A 13074-nucleotide genomic window follows, 5' to 3' on the forward strand; every position below is an offset into this window, starting at 1 on the left:
TAAATGTCTCTCAATTTTCACAGAGAACTGATGGCACAGATTATTTTCTCTCTATGGTATGGTTTTTTATCCTTCCATCTTATCTTCTCAGTGACATCAGCTTAAGACTGTCTATTCCATTTCCACACGTTCTTTCCACAGTTCTTTACATGATCTCTAATTCGTTTTTTTTTTTTTTCTTTAATATACTTTGAGTTACTTCTTTGTACCAGACTCTGTGTAGCTGTAAAACTTTTTCTCTTTTTGGGTGCATCTCCTTGCATATTTCTTAGCTGCTTCAGGGTCAGAGTCCAGATGGAGAGGAGGCTAATTAAGGTGAAGAGTGTTGTCTCTTACATGGATGGTATTTTTTTTAAAGAAATAAGTTAATTTTAAAATTGTTTTAGATTTAAATGAAAGTTGCAAAGATGGTATATAGTTCTCATACACCCCTCACCCAATTTTCCCTCATGTTAACACCTTATATTATCATACAGGACACTTGTCACAGCTAAGAGAGCAACATGGTTATCTTGCTATTAACCAAACTCACACTTTATTCAGATTTCACGTTTTCCCACTAATGTCCAATTTCTGTTCTCGGTTCCCATTCAAGATATCAGTTACATTTAGTTGTCATGTATCCCTAATCTCCTCCGGTCTATGAAGGTTTCTCAGTCTTTGCTTGTTACTGATGACCTTCACAGATTTAAGGAAAACCTGTCAAGTATTTTGCACAATGTCCCTCAGTTTGGGTTTGTCAGATATTTTTCTCCTAATTAGACTGAAATCATGAGTTTTTGAGAAAACCACAGGGATCACCACATTATCTCAGGGTGAGTGCTTTGAACATGACTTATTGTTACTGAACCAAATTGGGTCCATTCACCTGCATGCAGTAAAGCCAGTCTACTGAGATTGGATTGTGGTAAAGTGCAATGTTGGTGCAGAGCACCAAAGCAAGGAGTCCAGGCAGCTAGTGCTTAAAAGGCCTGAACTCACCAAAGGCTTTCAGGGAAAGGTTTTAAAAGACAAGGTGAGGGAAAGTGGTGGGGTATGCGATCAGCTCATGGACCTTTTCCTGATTGGTTAGTGGTGAGGTAATGGAGAGTCAATATTGTCAGACTTCTAGTTCCAACCAGCCTTGGGTCTAAATGCTTGTGGGCAGCAGGCAGTTAACTTCTTCTACCTGGTAGAGGTTTTAGTATCTGCCAAACAGATCAAAGGATATGCCTGAACATTAGAGAACATATAGAGAACATTATCTATAGCCCATGCTGCTGCTGCTGCTGCTGCTAAGTCACTTCAGTCGTGTCCAACTCTGTGCGACCCCATACATGGCAGCCTGCCAGGCTCCGCTGTCCCTGGGATTCTCCAGGCAAGAACACTGGAGTGGGTTGCCATTTCCTTCTCCTATGCATGAAAGTGAAAAGTGAAAGTGAAAAGTGAAAGTGAAGTCGCTCAGTTGTGTCCAACTCTTAGCGACCCCATGGACTGCAGCCCACCAGGCTCTTCTGTCCATGGGATTCTCCAGGCAAGAGTACTGGACTGGGGTGCCATTGCCTTCTCCACTATAGCCCATGAGGAGGAATTAAATGTCCTTGATTTTGTTTAATGGCTAAATTATTATTATTTTGTCTTGCACAACTGTTTTCCTTTCTTCTACATTTGCTCACTTCTCGGATTAAATTTATTCTTTGACTAAAGATTTGCTACAGACAAAAGGTAGGCAGAAGACATGTGGGAGATTTGTTCTGGGAAGGACTCATAGGGTCCTGCTCAGTTACGTTATTCCTGGTGGTGTTAACCTTGATTCTCTGACCAAGGTCATGTTCACCAGGTTCCGCACTGTGAAACTGCTTTTTTTTCCCCTGTTATATTGTCTGTTCTTCAGAAGTAAGTCACTAAGGTCTGAGTATGTGCATGCTCAGTTGTTTAGTCATGTCCGCCTCTTTGTGACCCAATATACTGTGGCCTGCCAGGCTCCTCTGTCCATGGGATTATCCCAGTCAGCCATACTCAAAGAGGTGGGGAAGAGATGATAAGCTTTACTTTCTGGTATATATATATAAATTATTTTGAACTCTTCTGTAAGGAAGATTTTCTTCTTCTCCACTTTAATTTTCCTATCTATCTATCCATCTATTCATTGATTTATATCAGCATGAACTCATGTGTATTTATTTTATATTTTGTGTTGTAATACAATACTCTACTCATGATTTATTTTGTTGCTCAATTGTTCCACCTCCAGCCACTGGCAGCTTTTTTAGATTGGCTCTTGTGTCCCTTTGACAAGCCCCATCCTTTGATTTTTGAGTATTTCTTTACTTTTACACACTAAGACACTAAGAGATGCTCTGGGCTCACCATGCATTCTTCTTGCTCTGGCTTGAGAATTAGCCATTCCTTAGGAGCCCTGATTTATTTTACTGGAGAAAGTTATTAGAAACCAGGGTCTGGGTGCTTGCTGCGCTTGTTACTCCAAGCTTGAGATCTCTGTGCACTGGAAGCTTAGTAGCTGGTCATTCTCTTAAAACATACTTGTGGGTTTCTCAGAGGTTTCTCCACTGGAGCCATTCAACAATGGTTACTTTAGTGGCAGTGGGGACCATTGATAATTTCTAAATACAGCATGATAACGAAAACTGCCTTCTAGTAACATTATCTGCATAGACATTTGGGGGTTGATATGGAGTAGAGAGGAGAATGGAATAGGCAGGACAGTCAGGAAATTAATGGACTAGTTAGGATTATGAAAAAAAAAAACTGAATAAGGATGATTACTGTGAAAATAAAAAAAGGGAGACAGTTATAAAAAGTATCTACTAAGAGTATTGGCAATATGGATATTCCCAGCTACTTCCTGCCATGATTGTGCAGTTTAAGGATTTTTTTGATACCCAATTCTGCTGTTACTACAATATCTGAGCCAAGACAGTTTTTAACCTCTGTCAGACTCATGGTCATTTACAATGGGAGACTAACAATGTGATTCCTATAGTCTGCAGATCTTGAGGCTCAAGTCTCAAGACTGGGTTTCTCATCGCTTCCATATTTTAGTAACAAAGAACATTTTGCTGTTTTCCTCTAGGGAAATAGTAGATGGATTCAGGTAGGATGTATGACTGGACCCCAAACGATGACTTTAAATTGCTCTTGTAAAACTTATCTTTTATTTACCCATTTTCTTTATCTTCTAAGAGAAAAGATGAATTAATAGAAAAGTACATGGGGATGTGCCATATAAGAGCTTTAGGGTCTTAGATAACTCTTCATGAGATATAGATCTGGGTCCTCTCTAGCCCAAACGTACAATTTGTTTTTCTGATGAATACAGGGCTATGTAGGAGAAGGCAATGGCGACCCACTCCAGTACTCTTGCCTAGAAAATCCCATGGGTGGAGGAGCCTGGGGGGCTGCAGTCCATGGGGTCGCGAAGAGTCAGACATGACTGAGCGACTTCCCTTTCCCTTTTCACTTTCATGCATTGGAGAAGGAAATGGCAACCCACTCCAGTATTCTTGCCTGGAGAATCCCAGGGATCGAGGACCTGGCGGGCTGCCATCTATGGCGTCGCACAGAGTAGGACACGACTGACGCAACTTAGTAGCAGCAGCAAAATGGCTATGTACGTAGTTTTCCTTTGTTCCTTTAGGGCCTTTCTTGCTACCCAAAATGCCGTCCACAGAAATGCAACAGAAGTTTCACTTAGGAGCTTTCTAGAAGTTCTGCTTCCATGTACTGTATAGAATCTACATAAAGATAAGGTCCCTGAATCATCCAGATGCATATTCAAGTTTGAGATGCAGTGGTCTAGACCATTGTTTCACTAATTTGACTGTACGTGGGAATCATTTGAGGAGCTTTACAAAACACTACACTTGAGTTTATCTCCACAGCTTGTGATGTAATAGGTATTGAATATGACCTGAGTATTTGACTTTTTAAAACTCTCTATACTTCAGGGTTGGCATAGTAGATATCACCACTTCAGGGTGAAGATTAGAAGGCTATAAAATAGTATACTTGGCCATCTAATGGGAAGAGTTGACTCATTGGAAAAGATCCTGATGCTGGGAAGGATTGAAGGCAAAAGGAGAAGGGAGCGGCAGAGGGTGAGATGGTTGGATGGTCACCAACTCCATGGACATGAGTTTGAACAAACTCTGAGAGATAGTGAAGGACAGGGAAGCCTGGCCTGCTTCAATCATGGGGTTACAAAGAATTGGACACTACTGAGCGACTGAACAACAACAAAAGGAAAAACAAAAAAAAGCTGAAGACTTGAGTAAGACTAGTACTCAATTGCAGAGAAGGCAATGGCAACCCACTCCAGTACTCTTGCCTGGAAAATCACATGGGTGGAGGAGCCTGGTAGGCTGAAGTCCATGGGGTTGTGAAGAGTCGACATGACTGAGTGACTTCACTTTTACTTTTCACTTTCTTGCATTGGAGAAGGAAATGGCAACCCACTCCAGTGTTCTTGCCTGGAGAATCCCAGGATTGGAGAAGCCTGGTGGGCTGGCATCTATGGGGTCACACAGGGTCGGACACAACTGAAGTGACTTAGCAGCAGCATCAGCAGCAGCAGCAGTACTCAATTGAATAAGACTAGTACTCAGTTCATATGATATTACCACCATTGATCCAAAAACCTGGCTTGTGGCACACAATATCAGTAACACTGGGCATAGTATTGTTTTTCTGTTAATGAAATTATATATGCAGACCATCAATTGCTGACCAGAAGGACCCTAAAAATATTACCTTCAGAGGCACTGGTAGTTGTATGCAGATTTGAGATGGGTTCATGTGGCTCATCCCTTGTTGTGGACATTTGAGCATCTGACACCCCTAAATTGAGAACAGAAAACTTACTTTAAACAGAACAACCCAGTTGCACCAGGGATATGAGGTCATGGATGTCACTGAAACTGTGTAGTCATTCTGTCACACTGAAGGCTAGTGACTGGCTGGTTGTGCCATCCAGATGGCATAACATGGGACCTACACTGGACCCAGTGGTTGTGTGGTAAGATCTTTGATCCTGGCTTCTACCTGAGTGGCTGAACATCTTGCATTCTAAATTTCTCTGGTCACAGGAGAGAATCTACCCTATCTTAAAAATTTCCAGCCTCCCTCTCCTCAAGGCTAGGTGAGCACCTTCCTTCTTTCTCTCTCTCTTTTGCATTTAGGGAAAGATTCTATTTTTAATTAATTTTATTGGAGTATAGTTTGTGTTATTTTCTACTGTCAAGGAAAATTAACCCACTATACACATACATATATCCTCTCCCTTTTGGACTTCCTTCCCACTCAGGTTACCACAGTGCATTGAGTAGAGTTCTCTGTGCTATACTGTAGGTTCTCATTAGTTATCTATTTTATACATAGTATCAATAGTATGTATGTGTCAACTCCAATCTCCTAGTTCTTCCTGCACTCCCTTTTCTCCTTGGTATCCATACACTTGTTCTCTACATCTGTGTCTCTATTTCTGCTTTGTACATAGGATCATATATACCCAAGGATCTCACTGAGCATGTTCTCTTTTTGACTGGTGTGATCATCTGACTGCTTTGTCCTCTATAGTGTCCTGCAGAACAATGTAACACACACAGAAGCCCTTAATAAATTCACCCAAGGAGCCTTAAATGATAGCCAGCAAACAGTGAAATGTCTCTAATAAGAAAATATGTCATTCAAAATAGGATAACCCAACATGAGAGGGGGACTTCTAACACCAATAAACAATTCTGGGATACCAGCTGGTTCAATTCATTTGCTAGAGCATCTGACAGAACTCAGGAAAACACCTTACTTATGAGATTTACCGGTTTATTAACAAAGGTTATAATTCAGAAACAGCTAGGTAGAAGAGATGCACAGGGCAGGGAGTATGGGAAGGGCACAGAGATTCCATGCCCTCTCCATTCCCATCACATTCCCCAAATCTCCATGTGGTCATTAACCTTTCCGAATCCCATTCTTTGGGGCTTCTATAGAGGTATCATTACACAGGCATGATTGATGAAAACATTGGCCACCGAAACTGAATCAACCTCAAGTCCCTCTTTTCCTCCCTGGAGGTGAAGAGGGTGGGACTGCAACTTCCAAACCTCTAAGCTGGTAGTTAGTTCTCCTGGCAACCAGCTCCCTTTCCTTAAGGAGGAGCCAATAGTCATCTTATTAATATAATGAAAGACACCTTCCTTCTCTGCTTTCTCTGATCACTTAGGAAATTCCAAGAAGTTTAGGAGTTCTGTGCCAGAAACTGGGACAGAGATTCAACATATGTTTCTTACTATAAACTACAGTATTGTCAATGGCCTTAGACATTATTAGTGCCTTGCAGGGATGCACCTGTGCCATTATCCAAACAGAGTGTTGTGTGTTTATACTTGATAAGTCTCCTAACATATCATCTTTGTTAAATCGCATGAGGACACACTGAATACCCTAAGTGATCAGACTACCAGCCTCCTAAGTCAGTGATTCCAATCACAGGGCTCTTGGTGGAGGCAGGGGGGAGGGGGCAGTTATTTACCTTGGGAATTATTATTATAATCTGGATTTTCTCTTATTTGTGCCTACACAATTGCTGTGGCCTCCACCTCCAATGCAGCCAGGTAGTGGCCACAGGAGCCACCTCCAAGCTAATGAAAGCCCATGCTGACCACTCAGAGGGGTGAAAAATTGTGAGAGCTAGTTCCAAGGAGTAAAATGTTGGGGGAGATCCTAGAGAGGTTGGACCTGCCTGTTGTCCCTGAGGCTGACCCACAGAAGCTCCCCAGACCCGCTCCATCCTTGGAATATAAGCTCCGCCCACCGCTCCCGCATCCCTTTACAAGGAGGCAGCCTGTAGGGAGCACTAGGCTATTGAAATCACCTGGGGCATCCAGGCCTGAAACCCCTTAAGCAATCAGTATAAACTTGGAAGATTGGGGGTAGGTGTGGAGATCTCGTGTCTTGTGGCGTCGCAGATGGGCCTTGTTCGTTAAGTTCCCTTGTTTCTCAGAACTGCCGTCTCGCCGTCTGGATTGACTGCCTCTTTCTTAGATCTGTCCTTGTCCTCTGTGTATGGGGGCTGGTTTGCGAGCCGCACACTACTTGACGGCATTATTTAGATAGCTTTGAGTGCGGTTTAGTATTTCTTTTTTTAAAAGCTTCCCAAGTAATTTTAATATGTTTCCAGTACTGAGAAGCTTTGTTTTTAGGCTCCTGGAGGCCAGGCCAGAAAACGGTTGCTGCCAAACATGGAGTAGAGGCCTTAAGGGAATGAGAGGACTTGCGGAGAGGAAACGCGGAGTGAGCTCTAGGACCTCTAGGTTGCTGCTCTCAATGCGAAGAGAGTTTCCCGCCCCGTTTTCGAGATGAATAGAACCATATTGTGTAAGTACTAAATATTATCAAACCTTGTGTGAGGCTTTTATTACTTGTTTGACTCCTGGGTAATCTGAATTCTGTGACATTTGCAAGTTTGAAAAGCCCGGAATTATCGATGCATTTCCTGTGTCTTGTTGGAAGCCAAGTATTAATCATTGTATTGTGTAACTCCTTCAACTCTGCACTTTACAAGTTTTAAGAAGCCTCCAGAAGGGTTCTTCCGACTGCTTAAGAGCACTCCCAGTGTATCTCTGCAAGCTTGCCTTCTCCTGTTGCCTGCAGTGATGTGGCCACTAAACAGGAATTTCTCAAGTTTTTGCAATCAGCCGGTGTTCTCCTTATAAAACTCACTTCAGCTTTTATTTTTAGCGTCTTCTAATACACCCTGATAAATGTTCTTCTCCTAAGGGCTTGTCAGAAGCAAGGGTGATTGATAAACTGTTGCAAAGGAAAGAGAAAAATGTTCTTTCTAATATCTGCCATTGTGACATATTACATAAATAATGTTCTAAGGCTAATCGGTACTAAATGGATTTTGTATTTTAAATGTTCTCTGCAGCCATCCAGGTATGAATCACATTGTTTTATCAAAATCTTTATGAGGGCCGCCTTGACTTGTAAAATCTAGCAAATAAATATGGGAAGGCAAACGGTGCTAGGCAAGTGCGGTGGCATCATTAGGACTTTGTTTATTCTGCATGTTCATAAATCATCACTGCATGTGAAAAGGCTTGCCAGGGAAGAATAAAAGCTTTGTCCTTGGCCTTCAGCATTGGCTGCTGGGAGAGATGGTGCTTTCTCAATGTCAGCCGACTGGGGCTTCAGCTGTTTACCTTGTTTGTGTTTGCCTTTTTTTTTCCCCCCTTTATTTCAGGACAGAATTCTTTGTGGCAGAGGTTTCTGAAATGTGTCAGGCAGAGTAATTTTAGGTGGTATGTGAGCAAATATTTTGATTTCAGAAGTTGCAACATTTGTCTGTCTTTGCATTAAGCCTCCTGATTAAGCCTACTTCCTACCTTCCTTACTTTCAGAGGTTCAGGAGAAGAAAAAGCTAAAGAGGAATGAAAGAGGGAGTAAAAAAGAGAAGCACTAATGGAAGTAAAAAAAGAAAGGGATCCAATGCTAAGAAAGGTCTTGGAACCTGGGATCCTGCCAGAGGTATAAGGATTTATAGATGTAATGGTGTGTGTGTGTGTGTGTGTGTGTGTGCATGTATGTATGTATGTATGTATGTGTGTTTCAGAAATGGGAAGCCAGAGAGACATAATGATTTGTAGATGTAGTGGTGTATGTGTGTGTGTTTCGGAGACAGGAAACTAGGCAGTGAGACTGGAGTTAAAAAGATTTTTAACATCATTGGCGGCTCAAGGCTACACAGCTTTGTGGGTGTGTATATTAGAGGCATGTGGTAGGGCAACCATATATATATAATAGAGAAACCTCTGCATTTATTAATGAACATAAATTCCCAGCTCTGTGTTTAAGTCACCCTCTGACTTCAGGACAAATCTTTCCCCTTTGGAGCCTCACTTTTGTCTTCTATAAGATATGACAGTTATATTTTAAAAATAGGTTTTATTGTCATTTTATAAAATAATAAATCCTGTATGATTGCTGTTGTATTTATTTTTAAAATTACTTTATGTTCATGGTAGCAAAATTTAGTTTTCTATTTATTTTACTTAAGTTTAAGTTACACTGATTCTACTTGGAAAAAAAAAATTGTCGATGATAATAATAAGAGTTGATGCTTTCCTGGCATTTTTTCCTGTGTCTGACTTTTCATATCTTTGTCATTTGGTCACAGTTTGCATAAAGCAGTATTATACTGCTACTTCACACCCCCAGACACGTAGAGGCTGAATATTGTGTTCATTGTCACACAGTTCATGAATAAAGGGAGCATAAGGATGAATCCAGGCGCTCTGGCTCCATAGTCAAAGTGAATCTACTCCATAGTCAGTCTGTTACCTCTAAAGTATCAATACAGAAGGAATTAGTTGGCAAAAACAGGGAGGTTGCTACTCAGGAGGCACTGCTCTTTGTTTTGGTATCCTGTGTGTGTGTGTGTGTGTTTTAATCTAAAGCTTTGTCTAGTATGTAAGATGGCTGTTCAACAATCCAGTCAAAGGTGAATGAACGAATGGATATGTTTTCTGTATCACACTCAGTAGTATCGTCCCAAAGCTTGAATTACATCCTCTCATTTCCCTGGTTAGACTTCTATAGTGGCTGCCTGTTAAGTTTGCCACAGTACACAAATAAAAATGTAGGACACCCAGTTAAAGTTGGATTTCAAATAAATAATGATTTTTTAAATTTTTATTTAAATTGATTATTTTAAATTCAAATAAATGTAATGGGCTTCTTGTTTACAGCTTAATTCTCTAACCTCTTGTTATACCGTTTCCCGTGTAGACTTTGTGTTTACCCATGTCTGGATATTGGCAGTTCCCTGAATATCTATTTTCTGTAATCTCCCGAGCTTTTCACATACTGTACTCCTTAACAGACCATCCGTCTCCTAAGTCTTTCATCAGATCAGATAAGATGCTATACCTCCCTAGTCTAGGTTAGAGGCCACCATGCTTGCTGTTCTCCAGCCAGACATCCTGTTACACTGTGCGTGTGCTCAGTTGTGTCTCTTTCCGGTCCCATGGACTATAGCAGGCCAGGCTCCTCTATCCATGGGATTTCCCAGGCAAGAATACTGGAGTGGGTTGTCATTTCCTTCTCCAGGGGATCTTCCCTACTCAGGGATTGAACCTGTGTCTCCTGCATCTCCTACATTGGCAAGTGGATTCTCACTGAGCCACCTGGGAAGCCCATTATACTGTGTAGTAATTGCCTATTTACCTGTTTATCTCTCTCTAGACTTCATGCTTTTTCAAGGCAGGAGGCATATACATCTTGCATCCTTGTTGTATGCGCAGGGTATGACCTAAAACAATATTTGTGGAAGAAAATGTACTTGAAAGTTTACCTAGGGAGCCAGTTCAGATCTGGACCATTTTGTTGATTCAGAAAACAAGTGGCTGACAATATATGCAGGAGAAAATGAGTATTGATGCATGTCTCTATTCTGCATGTTTTGCTCATCTAAAATCTATTTTTCACATGAATATATTTAACATTAGACACAAAGCTCTGATTGTTTTTTTCAAGCAGAATGCATATTATGGGCTCCTTTTAGAAGCAGAATCTATTTTGCTCAAACCAATGATGCATAAAATTATATTTTAATCATCCCAATAAGTCATCACAACTTCATAGCTTATTTATCAATTTCTACAGAATTTAACATCAAGCTGTCATTGACCCCGTTGATTCTATGTCTGTATATTGTATGAGAATGATAAACCCTATGAAAGAACTAGGCTGGATAGTACATAGTGCTGAGCTATTTATGCATCTCAGGCACATTCTTGGCAAATATCTACCCAGAACTTAGATCGTCAGTGGGTGATCATTAAAGTAGCCATTGTCTCATAGAGGTCTGTTTTGGGAATTGGTTGTGATTGTCCCATACTACTGTGGCTCTGGTACTTTCATCACACTGAATGTGGTTGTTATTGTTTGGTCGCTAAGTCCTGTCCAATTCTTTGCCACCCCATAGACTGTAGCTCATCAGGCTCTTCTGTCCATGGGATTTTCCAGGCAAGAATATTGGAGTGGGTTGCTATTTCCTTCTCCAGTGGATCTTCCCAACCCAGGGATTGAACCTGCGTTTCCTGCCTGGCAATCAGATTCTTTGCCACTGAGCTTTTTCTTAGTTTCACAATAACTATTTTATTATGTTAGGAAGTATAAATACCAATGAACCTAGTGAAATAGGTCACTTATATTCTAATTGTTATCCCGAGTGGTGTCAAATGAACTTGACTATTCTTTGTGATGCTTGCTGCACTGAGAATTTCATAGGCCTAGGAAGGAAGACAATGGAGCTGATGGAGATATAATCACTATTTCTCTATATTTCCACATATCTCTCTAATAAAATTCTACACATGTCTTTTTCTTGCAGCCTTTATAAACCTGCTGAAAATACAAGGGTCTAAATTTCTATTATCAGATCCCTCAGCTGAGAAAGTATGTGGCTAATATTGTTTATAATGATTTGCTTCTAATAATGAAAGTTTGGAAAGAGCATAACTATCCAAAAATAGTGCCTGTGTTTCACAAAACTTATGACTTAGGAGGGCCATCAGAAAATAGGGCTAATGCAGATGAATTTTGAGAGTCCATGGTTCTTCCTATAATACCTGCTGTTAGGACCTCAGTTCAGTTCAGTTCAGTCACTCAGTTGTGTCCGACTCTTTGCGACCCCATGAATCGCAGCACTCCAGGCCTCCCTGTCCTTCACCAACTCCCGGAGTTCACTCAGACTCACGTCCATTGAGTTGGTGATGCCATCCAGCCATCTCATACTCTGTTGTTCCCTTCTCCTCCTGCCCCCAATCCCTCCCAGAATCAGAGTCTTTTCCAATGAGTCAACTCTTTGCATCAGGTGGCCAAATTACTGGAGTTTCAGCTTCAGCATCATTCCCTCCAAAAAGTCTGCTCTTAGGACCTAGCAGACCAAAATCTGAAGGTATATCTGAAGCCCAGGCATAGTACACTGATTAGAAAGTTCTGAATTACATATATATATATATATATATATATATATATATATAATGGAATATTTATAGCTGGCCAAAAATGATTATATTGACTTAAATGTGTTAGCATTAAAAATGTCTACAGCAGATTGTATAGGAGAAAAAAGGGTTAAAGTTGAGTGTGTTATCACAAGAAACTGTGGGAAATTCTGAAAAAGATGGGAATACCAGACCACCTGACCTGCCTCTTGAGAAACCTATATGCAGGTCAGGAAACAACAGTTAGAACTGGACAAGGAACAGCAGACTGGTTCCAATTAGGAAAAGGAGTACGTCAAGGCTGTATATTGTCACCCTGCTTATTTAACTTCTATGCAGAGTACATCATGAGAAACGCTGGGCTGGAGGAAGCACAAGCTGGAATCAACATTGCCGGGAGAAATATCAGTAACCTCAGATAAGCAGTTGACACCACTCTTATGGCAGAAAGTGAAGAGGAACTAAAAAGCCTCTTGATGAAAATGAAAGAGGAGAGTGGAAAAGTTGGCTTAAAGCTCAACATTCAGAGAACTAAGATCATGGCATCTGGTCCCATCACTTCATGGCAAATAGATGGAGAAACAGTGGAAACGTGGCTGACTTTATTTTTGGGGCCTCTAAAATCACCGCAGGTGGTGATTGCAGCCATGAAATGAAAAGACGCTTACTCCTTGGAAGGAAAGTTATGACCAACCTAGACAGCATACTAAAAGCAGAGACATTACTTTGTCAACAAAGGTCTGTCTAGTCAAGGCTATGGTTTTTCCAGTGGTCATGTATGGATGTGAGAGTTGGACTGTGAAGAAAGCTGAGCACCGAAGAATTGATGCTTTTGAAGTGTGGTGTTGGAGAAGACTCTTGAGAGTCCCTTGGACTGCAAGGAGATCCAACGAGTCCATTCTGAAGGAGATCAGCCCTGGGATTTCTTTGGAAGGACTGATGCTAAAGCTGAAACTCTAATACTTTGGCCACCTCATGTGAAGAGTTGACTCATTGGAAAAGACTCTGATGTTGGGAGGGATTGGGGGCAGGAGGAGAAGGGGACAACAGAGGATTGGATGGCTGG

General features: G+C 41.2%; 2 long non-coding RNA genes across 3 annotated transcripts in view; one reads left to right on the top strand and one right to left on the bottom strand.

Annotated features, from left to right (window-relative positions):
• Window positions 1–1088: 1088 nt before the first annotated feature.
• On the bottom strand, window positions 1089–6783 carry LOC129634798 (uncharacterized). Of its 2 annotated transcripts, none has more exons than XR_008705912.1 (3): window positions 6530–6783; window positions 4750–4836; window positions 1089–1187 (listed from the first exon to the last, which is right to left on the bottom strand). It is a non-coding gene; the product is annotated as an uncharacterized LOC129634798 (long non-coding RNA). The 2 variants fall into 2 exon arrangements; XR_008705910.1 differs by lacking the exon at window positions 1089–1187 and adding an exon at window positions 4348–4510.
• Window positions 6784–6886: 103 nt separating this feature from the next.
• Window positions 6887–13074, top strand: part of LOC129634781 (uncharacterized) — a 50288-nt gene continuing 44100 nt past the window's right edge. The window contains exon 1 of the long non-coding RNA XR_008705896.1: window positions 6887–7374. This is a non-coding gene — a long non-coding RNA (uncharacterized LOC129634781). The remainder of the gene's footprint in view (window positions 7375–13074) is intronic.

The sequence above is a fragment of the Bubalus kerabau genome, chromosome 1 (genome assembly GCF_029407905.1).
Source record: "Bubalus kerabau isolate K-KA32 ecotype Philippines breed swamp buffalo chromosome 1, PCC_UOA_SB_1v2, whole genome shotgun sequence".
Taxonomy (NCBI): domain Eukaryota; kingdom Metazoa; phylum Chordata; class Mammalia; order Artiodactyla; family Bovidae; genus Bubalus; species Bubalus kerabau.